Below are 8409 nucleotides of genomic sequence, written 5' to 3'. Positions count from 1 at the left end.
CATATATTGCAGTAATATTGCAGTAAGGCATTGATTAGAGAACGCATGATAATATATATATATACATTTTTCTAACAATTCCCTCCTGTTTATCATAAGTTCTCAGAGACCATCTTATCACCTAAAACCGGCCATTTCAAAAAGATTTTCAGCCGTAGGATCACAATCCATAAGAACAAATTTAAACCCGGGAGGAGATCGAACCTTAATAACCAATGTCAGAGTCGGGAAACAAATCGGGCAGGTTTACCGCAGGAGCTCCACAGATGGGGCCATCGCCAGAGCGACAACCCTCATCAGTCGCAAAGTCTTCCCCTTGGAGCAACGGAAAAGTCTCAGCTGCTGGAGAGACAGCAGTTGTAATTAACCTGTTAATTAGAGACCGTAGACACGGAATACAACAACATCCACACAAGGTCAAAACAGCAGAAAAAACGGCAAGGGAGACCAGGACCGAGGACACCAGGGTACGGTACTTTCCGAACACGTTTAGCCAGTCGTTCCAAACCTCCGTGTTCACTCCACTGTGTACCTTCATTTTCCCATTCAAGGTCCTCAGGCCCTCAAGGGCCTGGGACAGGCTTCCATCAGCGGCAGTACCATTTGGAATAACTGTGCAGCATTGCTCACCAAACATGGCGGAGACACCACCCTCTTTTGAGAGTAGCATGTCAAGGGCCATCCGGTTCTGGAAAGCCATGAGGGAAGTCGCAGCCAGTTGGGAGTGGACCGCCCTGAAACCCGCCTCGGTCCAATTTCCAAGCCTCTGCACGTTGTAATGGATGTAGTTGATCCTGTCGACATTTTTGTTAAGAGTACACCACCAACACAGGGTGGATTCAAAACCAGCTGCTATCTGATTCACCAGCTTACACTTATCCGGTACTCCTCTGGGAACACCAATTGCATCAATTTCGGTCAGATCATCGTCGGCTGTCAAATTCAAAGATATTTTGGTTTTTACCAGCTTTTTCTATTTTCAGATCTTGGGATGTTGATACATATACAATTTAGCTTGACTACATTCTCTGAAAGCAATGGCTTCTTTTTTCTTTCTTCAATGGATATTACTATAAAGAATGTCACACATTTCATAATCCAATAGACGTGATAGATTTCACACAATCTTTGATCAATGGTGACGGTACAACATAAGGCAATGGTCACAAACCCATACATATGACATATTCAATTTTTGTTTGTCCTTACAGCTTGTTTTGCCATTAGCAATCAATTGTTTCGTTTAGCAGTTTACTCTTATACTAGTTACCTGAAACAAATTATCCACATTCACTTTAGATATATTCATCCCATTCTTTAACATCTACAGCGGTTGTTGACAAAGTACACTATAAACATCATACTTTCATGGCAGTCCAGATCTGACACAGCAGATCGTCCTGCAAAGGTCAAATTGATCTTTTAAATCGCTACAATGCAGCATAATTTTTTTTGGAGTGATCAATATAAGTTGTTCACTCATCTCTCCCCTACTCATTATGACTTAGTTCCCACAAATACCATATTGCTGAAGTTAACAAAGTGGCAACAAACCTTACATGCAATAACGTCATTGTTCCATTTTCTTGTTCCCGGCATTTCTCTAAGAGGTAAGGCTCCCTTTGGGTCACTTTTTCCCGATTGAACGTTACCTCAAAAGAAATTACCCTTTTGTAATTTGCAAGGACTACCTCAACTGACCTTTCTGCTATTTTAATGGCAGTTGATGTAATTATCAATATTCAATGTGGCCCTTCCCCCTTGGAAGAACACCAGCGTTTTGTTTTCAATCCTCTTAATGAGAACGTGCTTTGTTCTTTTTGCTTTTAAAATATTAATTATAAATATAAAATGTAAACGCCAAATTTAAATCATCCTTAGTTTCCCACTTGGTTTTAAAACATGGTTATCTATATTGTCGCCCAAACAATTTTTCATACGGGGTTAAACCCACAGTACTTGTAATATTTATGTACAGTTTGACCAGGTCTAAACATTTTGTCCATGATCTTCCATTTTTTCCCATGCACATTTTCACACTTTATACCAGTCCTGTTACGAGAATTAATTTTCAAAATTCCATATCGCGGTATTATTATTATTATTATTTATTTTTCCACTGTTAAGGCATTCAGTGTTTTTTGTTTAAACCAAATCAAACCATTTTGAGAATGCATCTATTATGACCAGGCATTATAACCCTGTGGATTGTGTTTAGCACATGTTAAACAAGCTCTACAATTGTTTATTTATTTATTTATTTATTTTTTTAAAATGTTTTGAATATGAATCAAATCCGTATGTTGTATAAAGCTGACCGACCTCCCCCACTATCCCTCCTCTTGAGCCATGTGACACGCACTATGGCTCAATATTGCTGCCAATTGGTATAGGTTCTTTGGTAGGATAGGTCTGTCTTCTGGTCATTTATAGATGCCATTCTCTACCCTTGCCCCTCTTTTTGTCCATGATTGAATTTCAATCTATGGACTTTGCCGCTGCATATCTTTAAAAATGTTTCAGTAATTCAATCCGCTTCTTGTGTGTATAAAATTTGAAGCGTCTTTTGCACTGCAGCTATGCGGTCCCGTCTGCAAGCTTGTTACCTCTTGACACCTTATCAGTCTCGTGCGTGCCCTGCACACGTGCACATAGCTATTTGTCGTGGCAATTGGACTGCCTCCACAACTAGCTTAGTTGTAGTTTCTTGTAGTTTCTTTTCAATCAGTTTCTCATCGTTTATCACAAGAATCTTAGTAATTTGAACAAAAGTCAAAAAGTATGTTTTATTTTACTCAATTGTACAATTTAGAGAATCCATATGTAGTAAAGCGTTGTATTACTACATATGATTTCATCTTCATTTAATTTGACACACCTTTCAAAATGCTTCTCATTGTCCCAGTGCACACATGTTTTGCGTGTGTAACTGGTTGTCTCAACCCGTGTTCCACATCCTAACCTTTCCTCCCTCCAGGTGTCAAACCAATCAAGATAAAGATAAAAACTAACAAAATAACCGCCAGTAAATTAATATAATAGACAATTCTTGTTGTTTCTTAACTTTAACTAATTCAATCACTCTCTTATCCTCAAATGCAAAAACTTGTGTAGTCTTTACACAACCAATCGACTATTTCTTCTAAATTTAGCTTTGAAATGTTATTTAATAATTTTGCTTCATCCAATTCCAGAAAGGAAGTTCTTTCCATCTCTCAAATTTTGTTTTATCAGGGCTAGGCATTAATGCAGTGTGGACCAGTTTCTGCCCACAAAAAAAATTGCTTGCCTTTCTTTTCTTCTTATTTTCACAAAATTGATTTTGTTTTGCGGTGCAAATCATATAGACTACAATCTAGCAAATTCTTTTGTGCACCTACATTAGCCAATTTTAACACATAACACTGACAGCACACGGACAACACAAAAACTTACAGCAGAGACACAGCTCACAAACAATACAAACAAACAACGCTGCGCAAACGTCATCCTCTATTTTGACGTTTTGGTTATACTTTTGTTTTCTCATCAGTGACTTTTATCCTTCATGCAAATATTGTCACATCTTCCTTAAGCATCACTCTGAGAAAATCACACTGTCCCTGCTTCGCCTGCAGCCACAGCACCCCTCGTGCGAGGGGGGGGGCGCAGCATCAATGTTGATTGGTCACAGGCTGGCCATTTCCTGCAACAATCATGATGCCGGCCCACCGCCCACACGAGCATAGCAAAGGCCCACGCGGACAGCCCCGCCCCGCGACAACGCGCGAGCGCAGGCACGCTTATCAGTTCCACCTTCTCAAAAGGCAGGCCAACTTTGCTGTTGCCCTCCCCCATCATGTTCACCTTCAACATCTTTCAGTCTTCTACACAACATTTGCTGTCTCTTATTCCCATCCTATCAAGCCACCGTTCTCGTAACTCTCTGCCACACACTAGGGATGGGCGATACCAATGATTTTGGAATCGATCCGATACCAAGTATTTCCTACCCAAAATACCCGATATTCGATCCGATATCGATACCGGAAGTGTAATTCCCCGCCAAAAAAACAATTTAAATGCAGAGGCATTCTTGCTCTTGGAGAGTCATCTATTGAATTTTGTAGAAAAAAGTATTACGTTATGTACATGTATTATTAACCTTTTTAGACATTAGTGCATTAGTAGAAGATGCATATTAATAGTATAACTTTAATAAAAAGGAGCTATTCTTTACTTTTTTCTCTCTCTCTCTCTGTTGTTGGGAAAAAGTTTTGTCTTTTAGTATAATCTAAAAAGAGACATGGTACCAACAGAGATGCAGGGCTTAATCGTCATGAGCAGCAAAACTATCAATTTGTAAAGCCACTGGATACTTACATTTAATATTGTAATACTTTAGTGTTGTTTATAGGAAGTGGAGTTACAAATAAAACGTATGGCGTTCGACCACAAATTGAAAAGGGGAAAACTTTATTTATAAATGACTGACTAAAGCGTAGTAATTATTGCTTCAAATAGCACATCAACCACAAATGCTTACGATTTTTGGTTAGCACCTGATACCTGGATATGTCTTGCCTTTCTGAAACGCTGCTTCTAAGGTACTTTGGTACCTTAGCCTCGGTGTGGCTGCAGGGTTTTCCGTCGCTGCCTTAGTGTCTGCGGCACGTTTCAACTGCAGCTCTTCATGAACCGTGGGGTGAATTTTGCTTAAATGTTTTGTCAAGTTTGAGGTGTTGCCACATTATTTAATTGATTTCTGAAATATTTCACATTTTGCCTCGTTGTTATTAAGTAAAATATAATATCCCCAAACCAGACTTCTCTTGCGTTCGGACTGGGCCGCCGCCGTGGCCATGCTTGTTTGTGTTTGTTTGGATTGGAACGGGGGGCGGAGGAGGAGGGCTTGGCTTGTGAGAAAAGGGGGCGGGAGCAGAGCAGAGCAGGACACGCCGGTGCAGCAGGCGGAAGGAAAAGTAGTGCTAGCATGAGTGCAAGTCGTCAAATTGGAGCAGAAAAAAATGAGGAAAAATATAATTAAATAATTGTAAGTATCGATATTTTAGCTAGGGAGATCGATACTCAAAAATAAGCAGCCTGGATCGATATATCGATATTTTGGTATCGATCCGCCCATCCCTACCACACACGCCTTATTTTCTCTATTGCCACACACTGCTCATCTTAGTTTCTCCAACCAACTTAAACACATCATCGTCCACTTCTCAATTTCCCTATTATTGCTCAACAGCCTCCAGAACATTCTCCATTACTGATTGCTTCCATAGGACACACATCTCACTCGCACTCATACGCACACCCATTCATGAGGATCCTCTGCGCGCACACGCACACACACACCAGCACAAAAGAATGACGCACAAAATATAGAACACACATCGATCCCACTAACACACCTTTTTGTTCGTCTTACTTTTCTGATTTATTCTCTATTTCACTTTTAGAAGCTATTTGTAATTATTTTCTATTTATTTAGCAAATTTTAACTTAAGTGTTTCTTTATCTTACTTTATCCTTTTAACATAAATATCTCCTTATATTTAAGCTAATTTCTCCTTAATTTTGGCAGCCAGGTTCCCACTTCATTACATGGAAACCTGATCTGATTTGATTTTGGCCTAGTCATAGTGTTTCTGTTAATTTGTGCAGTCACGTGCCATGTGACCGTTTTCTCCGCAACTCCAGCATTCTATTGGAGGTTGCACAACTCCTCTTCCTCGGCCTCTAAAGCCTTCTCTGTTGGGTATTGCTCGCCCTCTCTGGCCTTTCTGTCCTCTGCCTGCATTTTGGTAAAAAGTGTCACTATCCTGGTCTACCAAAAAAGTGTTTTGAAGCTTTCATTTGTTTTCGTTTTTGTTTGTCTATTACTACTCTTTCTGCATGGAGGGCGTGATTTATGTATTCCTCCCGCTATGATCTTTAGTTTTGAATTTGTAGCATGTGTTTTCTCTACGTGCTTCTCTACTTTCTCTAGACTTCTCCCTTCTTCTCTAACTCTGTAGATTTTGGTTTTCTCTTGCCTGCCTACTGTTAGGCCCAGTCTCATCATCTTCCTACCTGCAATACAGTGCTTTCTGAGCTCTCTCTCTTTCCCTCTCTCTTTCTCTCTCTCTCTTTCTCTCTCTCTTTCTCTCTCCCTTTCTCTCTCTCCCAATACACTACATCATCAGATGCCTTCTTTAATTTCTTTAAGATTTATTTATGTTGTTTCGTTTATGGCACCTCTAAGTCCTAATAATTTGGTTGTCCCTCAAATTTATATTTTTTAACCCATTTATCGAAATCTTTTTTTAATCGGTTGGGATCCTGCCTTTCAATTATTTTCCAATCTTTGCATTTTAGTTCATGTCGGGGTAGGGACTTTCGCTTACTATTTAAGAGGAGCGCTCAAATGAGATCACTCTCAGTCAAACCGTTCACAAGCATACCACGCGCGTTTTTTTTTTTTAATAACAGAAGAGTCTGCCCCTCCTGCTGCGGAATTTAACTAACATAAAACGTTAGGGGGCTCCACATCCGCCCCTGCAGAATTTAACTGTTTCTAGTTGTACTTGATATGGTCTAGAATTCTCAAGGTTTTTTTCTTTTGTTTTTTTAATAACAGAGGAGTCCGCCCCTCCTGCTGCAGAATTTAACTAGCTTGAAAGCTAGGGGGCTCCACATCCGCCCCTGCGGAATTTAACTGTTTCTATTTAGTAGAATTAATATTCCTACTCACGGTCTGCTGATTCTCTTCCTCGGAAGATCTCGTCAACCCTCCCGGTGTCCAGCCGGACTGATCGAGACAGTCCCGTCAAAGGGCTTTTGTTTTACCTCGGCCGAGGATTGTCACCTGCGTCGAAGAGCCCGCTGGAACCGTTCAAGGCGTGTCGAGATCCCGGAACGAGCCCCCAATTTCTGTCAGGTTTATTTCGCTGACTGAATAAGTGAATAGAAGAGCAACAGCAAACAAACCACAATTGAGACAGAATATTAAGTCTTTTCTCGTGAGGAGTGCAGTACAGATAGCTTGAGACAATCTCTACACACACTAAAATATCTGTAGGCACTCCCGCTCTTTTTATTTGGATTTGCCCTACCCACAGTGTGAGACATGACTAAGGGGAGGAGGAAAGCATGTGGGCTTTGTCTCGTAAGCAAAAAATCACTAGGTGTTTACATACTGATAAGAACATCTGGGAAGAGGAGTTTGAGTGGACTGGACACAGAAGAAAAAACCTTTGACCTCTAGTTAAAACATAGCAAGGGAGGTTTTACAACATTGTGTAGGATGCAACAAGCTAAGTTATTTATTACTGGTTATATACATTCCAACCTAATCCTACGATCAAGATAGTTGGGAAAACCCTGACTTTAATGGTCACTTGGAGGTTCATCTGGGGTGCAGGACAGCAATGAGGCATGTTGTCTAACAAAGTGGTCTTTGTTAGAAAGGAACTGTCCTTCTGTGGTACATCATAAAAACAGCAAGGCCAAACAGCAAGCATATATTGCAGTAATATTGCAGTAAGGCATTGATTAGAGAACGCATGATAATATATATATATACATTTTTCTAACAATAAGAATGTTGGTGTCATGATTACCATCTAAAATCATATATAAAAAAAACCCCATCTTTTTCCATTTTCACGCATTTTTGCAAGAGCTACAGGGAGCAGCTAGGATTGTGCTAAAGAGCTGCATGAGGCTCTGGAGCCGTGGGTTGACGACCCCTGAACTAGCCCCATTTAATCTGAGGTGCATGTCATATGGGCTATCAATTGCAATGAAACGGCTTGAGTTAATTGACCTTGGGTCTCTTTCGTCTGCTATTTTGATTCTCATCATACATGAAACATCACTTAAATCTGCCATCATGTGTTACCCATTGCGCCACTCGCCCTACAACACTGTATTGACTGTAAACTTGTGTGGAAAACTGTCATTGTCCAAAGGAAGGCTGTTTAGCAACAGTGACCAGCAGACAAATTCAACAAGGTAGTTTGATTATGGCATAACCCGTATTCGAACCGAACCAAGAAACAAACCAAAAGGAACCAATCAGATGGCCCGAATCCAAGCACGGTGGATGGCGGCGGTGGTAAACAGTGATATTTGAGAAGTGAAATTAAGTTCATAGGATTTGCAGACAGTGTGGAATCATTATTTCAACAAAAGTAGGCAGGTGCATACATTTGGGCACCCCAAGAGAAAAATGACATCAATATTTAGTAGATCCTCCTTTTGCAGAAATAACAGCCTATAAACCAGGGGTCCTGAACCTGGAATCGGTCAAACTAGGGGTTCGGTGAGTCGGTCTCAGGGGTTCAGCAGAGCCTCTACTGGGGAGGTCCGAACACACCTGATTTATCAATTTGTGATAACGCATATCTGAACTGGTCTCGTAAAGGCAACAGCAGA

The sequence above is a fragment of the Syngnathus typhle genome, linkage group LG7, assembly GCF_033458585.1.
Source record: "Syngnathus typhle isolate RoL2023-S1 ecotype Sweden linkage group LG7, RoL_Styp_1.0, whole genome shotgun sequence".
Lineage (NCBI taxonomy): Eukaryota > Metazoa > Chordata > Actinopteri > Syngnathiformes > Syngnathidae > Syngnathus > Syngnathus typhle.
The sequence above is the reverse complement of the archived record's forward strand: the minus strand, read 5'-3'. Positions refer to the sequence as shown.